Source organism: Suncus etruscus, chromosome 6 (assembly GCF_024139225.1).
Source record: "Suncus etruscus isolate mSunEtr1 chromosome 6, mSunEtr1.pri.cur, whole genome shotgun sequence".
Lineage (NCBI taxonomy): Eukaryota > Metazoa > Chordata > Mammalia > Eulipotyphla > Soricidae > Suncus > Suncus etruscus.
The window spans coordinates 44,041,574-44,053,402 of record NC_064853.1 but is presented as its reverse complement, the minus strand read 5'-3'; positions in this window follow the sequence as shown (position 1 = coordinate 44,053,402).

Here is an 11,829-nt window from a genome sequence, read left to right as displayed (position 1 = left end):
TCTGTTCTTGGCTTACCACATTCAAATAGACTGTGTTCCAAGCCTGAAGGCATGATAGAGGAGCTCACTATATGAGATATGGAGGTGACTAGGTAAAGTGAAAGGAGCATGACTTAACTGACAACTGAGGCTCAATAACAAGGAAATGAGATGGGTATATATGGTTCAGGGTGGTAGGACAATTGCCTAGTACATGTGGGGCTCTATGTTTTATCATTGACTCTACAGACAAAAAAATGACAAAACAAACAAACAAAACCCCAAACTGGGTTCAAGGAGATGGTTCAGAGGACTGGAGCACATGCTTTACATGTTGGAGGAAAAGGTTTGATCTTTGCTGACATATGTTTTATAAATTTGTTATAATCACTATTTTATTTAGGTTTGCTTGATTATGAGAAGCAGCTATATACTTTGGCATGCTTTAGAGGTAACTGTAGTACTATCTATAGGAAGTGTAGAGCAGAGACTGGATGGGAAAATGGTGCTGGAAGCTGGTGCAGCAGGCCTTCTTCCACAGGCAGACATTCCGCATAGGTAGTCCAGGGGCCTGCACCACCCATTCCTGCATCTTTTCTCTCTGTTTTCCCATCTCAGGCTCAGTTTTGGTTTCCCAAGGTTTTGGCTTGTACACAATCCTAGACAGACTCTTTAACTCTTTCCACATTGTGAATTTTCCATCTCAAATTATCTTAATAAGTGGCTCACTATTTCCTGGTTCAAAGTCAAAGAGAGAGATACTCTGTTTGGCTTAATTTCATACCACCTCCAACCACTATGGAGTCTGAGTAAAATAAAGGAAGTATGGATATCTGAACAGAATTAAGAGTTTATGGTGGGAAGGTCCCAATGGTGGTGGAATTGATGTTGGAACATTGTATTCTTGAAATAAGTCAATTATGAAGAAGTTAATAAATTACAATGTCTTAATAAAAGTGAATGTAAAAGACAGTGAGATTAAAAAAGGGAGAATTTTATTGCTATGAAAATTTGGGGAGATATTATCCTGGATTATCTAGGTTGGTCCAATATAAGGGAGGCAGGCAGGTCAATGTTAGAGAAGATAAAAATGAAGTTAAGATTAGTGGGTATACAAGCCAAAAAATGGGGGGAGCCAGGGAAAGGAATGGAAATGAACTCTTCCTATGGCTTATAAAATCAACTTTTGGTTGATTTTTTTTAGTTGATTTTCAATCAACTTTCAACCATGGTAATATCTTATCATGGTAAGATAATAAATATTAGTTGCTCTATTGATTGATTGTTTGTAACTTATTTAAAGTTATAAAATTTTATAAAGTTATAAAAGTTTATAAAATTGTTCATAAAACTGTTGCTTCAGATATTCATTGTTCCAACACCAACCCCACCAACAGTCTGACCTCTCCACCAACATCTTCAATTTCTCAATTACTTTGAGCCTGCACCCTTAGCAGGCATAACATAATTTACTTAATATTGTTACAACAAATGGCAAATGGAATTATAAATTTATATATATTATATAATTTAGCAAAAGAAAATTTGTGAAAATTGCTATATCTCGGGGCCAGAGAGGTGACGCAGTGGTAGGGTGTTTGCCTTCCACACAGCTGACCTAGGACAGACTGAGGTTTAATCCCCCGACGTCCCACATGTCCCCCAAGCCAGGAGCTATTTCTGAGCGAATAGCTAGGAGTAACCCCTGAGTGTCAGCAGGTGTGGGCCCTCTCAACCCCACTCCCAATTGCTGTATCTCACAATGGTGTTACTAAAGTCAGTGAGGATTTGCTGAATGGGTTGATGCTAGTTGAGCCGTATGTGTTATTCATTTTGCTCATTGAGCCTAGTAGGCTTCTATGCAACTTTCCCGACTCATTTGCTGTACTTCTTCTGGGCTATCAGGATTGTGACATTTGGAGGTGTCATGTAGCTCCATAGGTGGCTGTGTGCTCCAGGAACTGTGGAATTGGGACAATTTGCAGCTTAGCGTCTCTTCAAGATTAGTTATGGAGCTGTGAAGCTGGGCCATTCATATGCTGTAGGATGAGTTTGGGTGGAGTGCTAAACCTATTAGCAGGGTGGGTACTCATATTAATTGTTTTAAACCACTAAACATGGTGGTTTATTAGGGTAGTGATTGAAAATGAGCACAGCTAGTTACTCTCTCAGTGCTGGACATACAGCCCACACTCAACACAGAGAGGCTGGATGAAGACAGACTGAACTGCAGAGTAAGTTAGCTCTGAATTTAAGTGATAAAGAGGGTCATGGTTCTGGGTCCAGTATCCGTACAGACTGAAGCAACTAAGCACTAACTCTGACATTCTGCTGTGATTCCCCAGGGGAGTAGAAACCAGGTGATGGTTTCTCCTTCATGATTAGATATGCAAGGCTGTCCTTGACAGCAGAGCATAACAGTAATAGTCAGAGGCAAGTCCTGCCCAAGCAGTGTCTCAAGGTGATGTCAAGGCAGAGGTAAGGAGGAAGGTGGATCTTCTGCTTTTACTACTTCAGAGCATGCCTAAGCAGTTCTGGAATGCCCAGAGATGCCACAACTGTCAAAGGAAATGGGAGTAGGAAAATCCTGGAACTTGACTAAGTCTCTTCTCCAGGTATCCTATTCTGGTTCCATCTGACATTCTATTCTCCCACTCTTGTTCTTCTCAATCACCCTCCAGAAAGCATTCTGCTTTCACCATAAAAAATACTGCATTTTCTTCAGAAAGCATCATAAGAAAAGAAAAAAAAAAAAGCATCGTAAGAATCCAGAGCTCACTCAGATTAGCCAATTTCCTTACAGGGGCCTTCCTGAACTCTTTCCCAGCCTTTATTGCTTTACTCCTCTAACAACATTGGCCTGATTCTTCTTCTAAGAGACAAGAACTGAGTCCATCTCAAGGTCTTTGTGTTGGTTCTCTCTTTTGCCTTGAGAGCTTTACTCCAGAGTGTGGCTCCTTCTGTGTTCTCGAGGCTAATGCTCCAGTATAACCCAACTATATAACCAACTTTCTGGATCAGCCTATGTAATATTGCAATTTAATTCCCTTTCCTGCTTTATTCAATCCCTGTCATTGCTTCTTCCCCTGCTTAGAACTCATTAATACAGTACATAGTCTATATTTAAGTTTTTTCTTTTGAAGTAAGCTCCACTATTCAGGAAATTTCTATCTTTTGTTCATGATTTATTCCTGGCACGTAGAACAATGCTTGACACAAAGCCAGCAGTCACTAGTTGGGTGAATAAATAAAAACTACCATTGTGCTCTGACAACTTTTCCTTGTTTTCTAGAAGCCCGATTTGTGCATTTTGTGGCTCCTATAATAGAGCTTTTATTACTTCAACACAATCTTCTTCAATGCCACTTAATGATTTGGTGTTAAAAGTTATTTCTCCCTTTCTTCTTTTTTATCGTTAGAAAGACTTCAGAGTGTTTTGTTGTATTTTGTTTTCAGGTTCAAAGTCATATTCTCTGACGAGAAAATAGGATGGGAGAACAGAACCTCCGAATGGCCTGAGAGACTTGTTTTGTCCTTTCGATGGTGACCTGTATGCAAATCAAGTGCATCTGTAGCACTGACTCTTGATTAGCAAAGTCAGGCACACACTAAACACTGCAGTGATCTCCAAGCTCTATGGAGTGTGCAATTTGCACACTAGAGTGAACATATGTGCAAGCAGTGCAGTCAAATGAATGTAAACTGGATGGGCACCCGCTGAGAATGTGCCCACTACAGACTGAGTGTGGATTCACCCGCCCCCCTCCATCATCATAGTTACACTGAAAGAAGAAAGGGAAAGGAGAATTTTTTAAGAAACTTCTTACATTATTTTAAGAGTAGACAACTCATAAAAAGGCAGGGTGCTAGACTTGATTGTGACCATCTGGCACCCCATAGGGCTCTCAGAGCTCAACCAGGAGTGATCCATGAGCCCAAAGTCAGGAGTAAATCCTAAGCTTTTCTGCAGCGTGTCTGCCTGCAGGAGAAACATGAGATTGCCTGGACATCCTTTATTTATGGGTTTTTGTTCATTCTATCATGAGCCTCCTGGGATCAGGGGTTCTGCCTCCTCTGTCTCTTGCCCCCTGCCCAGCTCAGAACAGCTGTGGCATGAGGTGGGGGAAGAGATGTCATGGTTAGTCGGCCTTGGAAACTTTCTAGAAAGGAGATCGTCTAGACACTGTAATTTTCAGACCCTGAAAAATCAGGCATGGACAGCTCCACACTGTTCCACTTCTGGTTCTCTCTGGGGATAGAACCTGTAAGGTGTTTTGCTGCTTCTCTGAGCCAGAAAACATTTGCTTTTTCTCCAGAAAAGCCTATTCATCTCTAGCAGAGCATCCCAGCAAACTCAGAGTATAACTAGGAAGCCACATGGGGAGAGAATTTTTAGCAGTTACCAAGTAAGGAAGATATTGGTTCTTCCTTCTCAGTTCCTGTATGGGAACCAAGTGATGGGGCTGAGTGAAGGTAGACGGTCAAATCCAGAGGTATGGGGTTTGTTCACACCCAAAGCTGTCCTTTGCTTAACGTTCAGCCCAGGAGTCAGCATCAGCCATGAGAACAGACACAGATGAGAAAGTGAAAAATTGAAGCAGAGAGGGGAACAAGGGAAATTTCTGACAGGTCTCAGAGGCTCCATCCCAGGCATCAGTCCACCCTGGGCTTGGATACTTTAGGGTTCTATGAGTTACTCCCCAAACCTCTCAAGAAATGGACAAATGGTACCTTCGGTAGAAACAAATCAACTATGACAATAGGGCAGGAGAAAGCTGACTCTCCTCCCTGCTGCAGAGGACTCTGGGGAGCCCTTCCCAGCTCTGCCCAGCTGTCCTGTTTGCTCTGTGTAGCAGTGGAAATAGACTCTTCCTGCAGCCCTGGTTTAGACACTCCCTTTTGTCCTTACAATGTTTGAAGTGACAGGAAACAAGGGCACCCTTTACTCGGGGCTGTCTGAGAATTACACCTGAAAACACCAAAGCCACAAATGGAACATCAACAAAGGAACTCACAGTCAAATCCCAACTGTGTCCCGGAAACCCAAATGAGGGGGCATAACTAGGACATTCTCACCTCTTACAGAGGGAACCTGCTGCCTTGTTGTTACATGGCTGCTGGATGTCTTGGAGGCCAGAAGTCAGTACAGAAAATATGAGGAGGGGGGTTCTGAAAGAGAGCACTTAGAACCAATGTTAGCTGTTTTTATTATGAGCAGATTTCTATGAAGCCCAAGAAATGGGGGATATGGGAAACTCAATCATTTAAGGTGGATATTGTTTGAAATGCTTGCCACAGAGCAAAGTGGAAGCATGAGTGATTAGGAAAATGGTTAATGTTCCACCTACAACTACTGCCCTGAAAATAGCCTAGCTTCATTGCTTTCCCACTAATCTTTGCAGAGACTCCTAGCCCCCCACTCCTAAACTTGAGGCATGCCAGTTTTGTGACCGACATCTCCATGAATGGTTTGAAGCCAGGGCATGCTGCCTTACTCTGAGCTTTTAGAAGTCCCAATAGCTACAACTGTGATCCAAAGATGATTGCCATGTCTGTGCAAGAAGCCAATTCCATAAACTCATTTAACTCTAGAAAGAGAGGCACAACTAGCAGCAAAAACTCATGGACATACCAGCCTTAAAGCTTCTAGCACTGGAGCCCTGGGAGGGGAGGCAAGTCCCCCACCCTGCTGAAGTTCTGGAAGCTGCACACACAGACCCACCCTCCAGTTGTCACCAGGCCAATGGCCTAGCATCACCCCTTTTCCATTAATCTCTGCAGAGAACCCTAGCTACTAAAAACTCTAGATATGCTGGTTTTGTGGCTGACATCTCCATAGACAGTTTGGAATCAGGGTGGGCCATCTCTATACTTCCAGGAGACCTGGCATCCAACCACAAATTAACTGATGTCACCATATGATCTCATTGGCACAACTTCACAGATCCTCAAAGTCTGGGAGTTCACGGCTGCATAAGGTGCTGTGTAAAGCCCCCATAATTTTAATACTAACTTCCAAGTAGGAAAACACCAAATTAGGCATAAAAGTATCATAGAAGCTACACAACATCCACCAAAAACTCCAACAGAATGCTCAACTAGCAATAAACGGCTTAGTAAACCTTCAGACAATGATATATTGACCCCATTGCAAGATAATTTCCACAATTTTTCTTTTAGTGAAGTTATTTTTCCCCAATAATTTATTACCATTTAGTTGTACCAAGAAGTATTAGGTAAATTATTTGTACCTACCAATGGGCAGACTTTGGAAAGCTAGGGAAACTGGTGACAAGAGTGGAGGGAATGTTACACCAGTGGTTGGATTGGTGTTGAAATATTGAATGTCAGAAATAACTATTATGAGCAACTCTGTAAATCATGGTGTCTAAAATAAAGAAATTGAATTAAAAATGAGTCAGTGTCTAGGCAAGAAGTGAAGCAAACAGCTCAAATGAAGGTCATTGGAAGGGCAGTGGTGGACCTGTGGACCCAGTTCTGCTGCTCTTGATTTAAAATTCTAGTGATGTTGCCAGAACATGGTGATGTGGTATAGGTGCTGAATGCTGCCAAGAGGAGAGACTGAAGTTATAACCCATTTAACTATAGGTTGGTCAGAAGTCTGGAGGGCAGGACAGAGAAATAAAAGAAAACGGCAATGACAGGAGGTAACAGAGTAGGACAAAAGACCCTGTGGGACTTGGAGACAGGAAAGATGAACCTGCAGAAAGAAGGCAGAAAGTCCTTCACTGGGTGACCCCAGACCAATGTTAAGGGTACCTTATTTGATCTTATGTACCCTTAGTTATTGTTCTTTTCAAAGCATCATTTGGGTGTTTTTCCTCACTATGAATATAGCTTTTCTCAATAACCCCATCTCTGAGCACCACTAGATTTGCCCCCCCCAACAAACAAAAAGTATTTTCTAGTGTTTATTTTGGTGTATTATTTTTTAGGAGGGGGTCACACCCGGCAGCACTCAGGGATTACTCCTGGCTCTACACTCAGAAATCGCTCCTGGCAGGCTTGGGGGACCATATGGGATGCTGGGATTCAAACCACTGTCCTTCTGCATGCAAGGAAAATGCCCTACCTCCGTGCTATCTCTCTGGCCCTATTTTGTTATATTCTTTAGCTGATGGGTTATTCAAAATAATTACTTTTTATGTTGAACATATATTATATCTTTATTTTCTTAGTTAATTTTGGGCACCTGGTGGTGCTCAAGGCTCTAAATTCTGGAATTATTTCCGGCAATTTCTGGATATCATATGGGGTGTAACCAGGATTGGCTGCATGCAAGACAGCAGCCCTACCCTCTGTACTATAGCTTCAACTCTTTGATAATTTTTTTATGGAGCATTATTTTTTAATGGCTAGTTCTTTTGGTGTCCTATTTGGGAAAATTTTATTTATTCTAAGAAAATAAAGATATATCTTTACATTTCCCTCTAAACTTTGTTATCATTTTATTTTAATTTAGGCTCAATGGTACACCTTTGAATTATCTTTTTATTAAGATAAGTGGTATTAAACTATCGCTGTGCTCAGGGATCATTCCTGGCAGGACTAGGGGAACCATATGGATAGCTGGAGATTGATCCAGGGTTCATCAAGGCAATAATCTTACCTGCTATCCCTTTTCTCAACCCTTAACCTCTCATTTTTTTTTACAGATCTCTCTGGAGTTTAGGAATTTATAATGATCAAGGTCATGGGGACTATTCTGAATCCCTTCTCTGAAGGGCAGGACTGGAAACTTATAGACATCCAGAGTAAATCTTAGGCTCTTTGGAATCTTCTATTAGACCATTGAATGATGCCCATAAACACTATATTTGATGCTTTTATTTTGCTTACAAAACACCTGATTTTAAAAAATAATGATGTAGGGGCTGGAGAGAGTACAGTGTGCAAAGCACTTGCCTTTTACAATCCTTCTCTGGGTTTGATCCCTAGCAACACATATGGTCCTCCAAGGCTACCAGGAGAATACTTGAGTATAGTGTTAGTTATAGGTGTATATAAAAAGTTATAGAGTTAGCCCCGAGTGTAGTCAAGTGCACCACAAAACCAACCAAACAAAAAACCAAATGATATCCTCTAGACTTTCTTTTATTTTGAGCAAAGCAAGGAATTTGCCAAGGGAATATAGAAGAGAGAACTCAATTCTGCCACCCAGGTGGAATTTGAAGCAATACTAGAGATGAGCATTAGTCCAGAGAGGGTACAGTTGTAGTGGGTAGCTGCTGACCTGGATCTTGTTCTCAGAAGCACAGCAAGCTTCATTAAAGCAGATAAGGGAGAACCAGGGACCCTCCTGCATCAGTGTACTACCTCCTTCCCTCACTCCTGCACCTTCATCTGAGTCTAGTCCTCCCTCCTAATGTGGCCCTGCTCTCCCACTGTGTTTTTCTGATCCTGCTTCTTGTCTTTTCAGTGCACTTAGAAGTCTTCTCTTCTGTCCCACAACAGCACAGTGTGTGGAATAGAATATGCATGTGCAGAAGGCAAGAATATTGACTGGGATCCTCTCTGGAAAAGAGAAGATAGCAGAGAATTACTTCTGCTTCTGCTGTTCTGTGTACTAGCCATGACAGTGAGATGGTAGTGAGGGCTGCAGTGGGGGTTCCACTTCTACTCTGTTTCCAGATACCTTTTCTTGCTTTCCAGGGCCCAGATCCCGAAACTGAATCTGTGTCACGGTTAAATTCCCGCTGGGGGTGAACTCAGGGGGGAGGAGGGAGGGAGAGGGAGAGAGGGAGGGAGGGAGGGGAGGAGGGAGAGAGAGAGAGAGAGAGAGAGAGAGAGAGAGAGAGAGAGAGAGAGAGAGAGAGAGAGAGAGAGAGAGAGAGAGAGAGATTAAAGGGCTTAGAGAATGCTTTTCATGCTGGAGGCCTGGTACCTCATGGTCCCCTGAGCACTTCCAGGAACAGTCTGAGCACAGAACCAGGTATGGTTAGAAAAAAGGAAGGAAGGAAGGAAGGAAGGAAGGAAGGAAGGAAGGAAGGAAGGAAGGAAGGAAGGAAGGAAGGAAGGAAGGAAGGGAGGGAGGGAGGGAGGGAGGGAGGGAGGGAGGGAGGGAGGGAGGGAGGGAGGGAGGGGGAAGGGGGAGGGAGGGAAGAAGGGAGAAGGAAGGGGAGAGGGAGGGAGGGAGGGGGAAGGGGAGAAGAAGAAGAAGAAGAAGAAGAAGAGAGAGAGAGAAAGAGAGAGAGAGAGAGAGAGAGAGGTGTGATGTCTGGCCTCAGGATTACCTTTACCTTACCTACAAGTATCTATAGCAGCCTGCACTCTCTCCAGTGTTTTTTTAAAGGCCCCTGCTTGCACAGGAACTTGGGTATCTGGTGGCCTCCCATCCTGCAGAAGCTGTGAAGGATAGCTGCCTTCAGAATGTGGCATTGCTGGCTGACATGGTCCGGAACTGGTGGTTAGGAAAGACAGCTAGCCTCTAGGGAAGATAGGAGACCGAAACTTAGCATCTGGTGGGAGAGGGGCCTTCAGAATGGTTAGGGAGGGTCAAATGTTAGCTTGGAGACCTGGTTTAGGGAAGGCTCTGGAGGCTGAGTGAGACCATTTGTAAGACAGTAGGTGGCGCTGTGGTATGTGTTATGCTCTCAAGATCTCCAAAGCTGCATCCACGAAAAGCTTGACTTCATTGGACTTGTCTTTTGTTTGCTTCTGTTAGAATCCTACATGGTCAGCAGTAAAGGGGTTGCAGGAGGTCACCTAAGTGGCAGCCCAGAGGAGACAGAGCTGGCAACTGACATGGATGGAGTGTGCTGGAGGAGAGAGGACTGGGAGCATTCCCAAGCTAAGGAATAGGGCTGGGCCAAAATGAAACATACCTTCAAGAAGCAGAAGGAGCCCTTTGGCTATATGGGTGCTAGAAGAATTGGCAGCTTAGGACACAAAGCTAGAGCACAGTGCAGGAAGCAATGAACTTTACTGGCTTTCAGTGTACAAATGTGCAGGTCAGCTCTATCTAGATTCTCCTGAGCCGCAGAGCAGCACTGGAATGTGCCACTGGGTCTTTGCACATGCTGATCTTTCCTCCCAAGAACACCAAGTCCGTCCCTTTTATTGCTCTGGGAATTTCATGTATCTTTTAAGGTTCAACTCAGCAATTACTTGTTCTAGAAGCTTTCTTGAGGTCCCAGCCTACGTAAGCTGCTTCCTCTGGTCCCACAATTTCCTGCATTTCTTTCTTAAAGCCCCAATAACAGTGTTGCCCTCATGAGCTGGGAGTCTCTAAGCTGCTATCTATAAAATGGGGTGCACAAACTAGCACAGAGTCATTTAATTTGTTCATTTTGGGGGCCGCACTAGACTGAGTAAACTCAGAGATATGAATGACTCTGCACTCAGGCCTCACCCCTGGCATTGCCTGGGAAACCATATGATGGTTTCTATTCTGTGCAGTTTCTTTTATAATATAGGATAGTATTAGCTCTCCACCATAACATTGTAAGGATAAGGTGTGTTAATATGTAACAAAGCATTGAGATCTAAAATACAAACGCGTGTGTGCTACCTATACATGGAAAGAATATACATGTTTTATGTGTATATTCAGAAATGTTTTAATAACAGGTGTGTCAGGGCTGGAGTAATAGCGCAGCAGTAAGGCATTTGCCTTGCAAGTGGCTGACCCAGGAACAGACCTGGGTTTGATCCCTGGTGTCCCATATGGTCCCCCAAGCCAGGAGTCATTTCTGAGCACATAGCCAGAGTAATCCCTGAGCGTCACCAGGTGTGGCCCCTCAAAACAAACAACAACAACAACAACAAATACTAGGTGTGTCATCAATAAAGCTTGAAAATCAGGTCCTGGGGAATAGGACCCAAATTTAATTTATCTCTGCAACTTGAAAACAGAATTCTTAACCTAGTGTGGAGGCCTTGGTGAACCATTGTGCAGAGAAAAGATCTTGGTTGAGACTGAAGCAGAGACTGAAGCCGGGACCTGCCACCTTGTCTGTTTCAGGTGGCTTATTTCTATATGACATCATGAAGGTTTTTTGTCGTCCCAGGGCTTAGATTTGCCTTTTCTGTGAAAACGCGAGGCTTTCCTGATTAAACAAAGGCTAAGAGGAAACCATAGAACACTAGGCTGCATTTAGGGTGAAGAGTGCCCTCTTGTGTACTAATGTTGCCTCTCTCTCTCTCTCTCTCTCTCTCTCTCTCTCTCTCTCTCTCTCTCTCTCTCTCTCTCTCTCTCTCTCTTTCTCACTCTCTTTCTCTCTCTCTGTCTCTCTGTCTTCTGTCTCTCTCTCCTCTCTCTCTCTCTCTCCCTTCTCTCTCTCCCCTCTCTCTCTTCCTCCCCCTCTCCCCTCTCTTCTTTTCCTGCTCTCTCCCCTCTCTTCTTTTCCTGCTCTCTCCCTCTCTCTCTTTCCTTTCTATCTCTCTCCTTCCCTTCCCCCTCCCCACTCCATCCTCATTATTTTCTTTATGATGGCTGGCCCTGAAGGGGATTTCCTTAGGTGACTTGCAAAATTGCCTTTCTAGAATCAGATCCGGGTAGTCTCCAGGATGCCCAAGCTCACCAGTCCCTTACACTGCTTCACAACCTATGCCACCTTCCCTTCTCTATCCAGTCTAGAGGGGGTCTTTTTCTTATGTGATGCCTAGAAAAATAAACCCTGGAATCAAATGCCCAGGGGTACAAATCCCAGCTCTGCTGCTTACTGCCTATGTGACCACTTTGCTTCTTTAAGACTCTATTTTTTCCTTGCAATAAATTAGGGGTTATAATGCCAGCTCTGTAGGGTGATTTTGAGCACTTAGCAGATAGGAATGCCTATAGGTGTTATTTTCACAGAGGATGTCTGTGAATTTTTTCAATAGCCAACA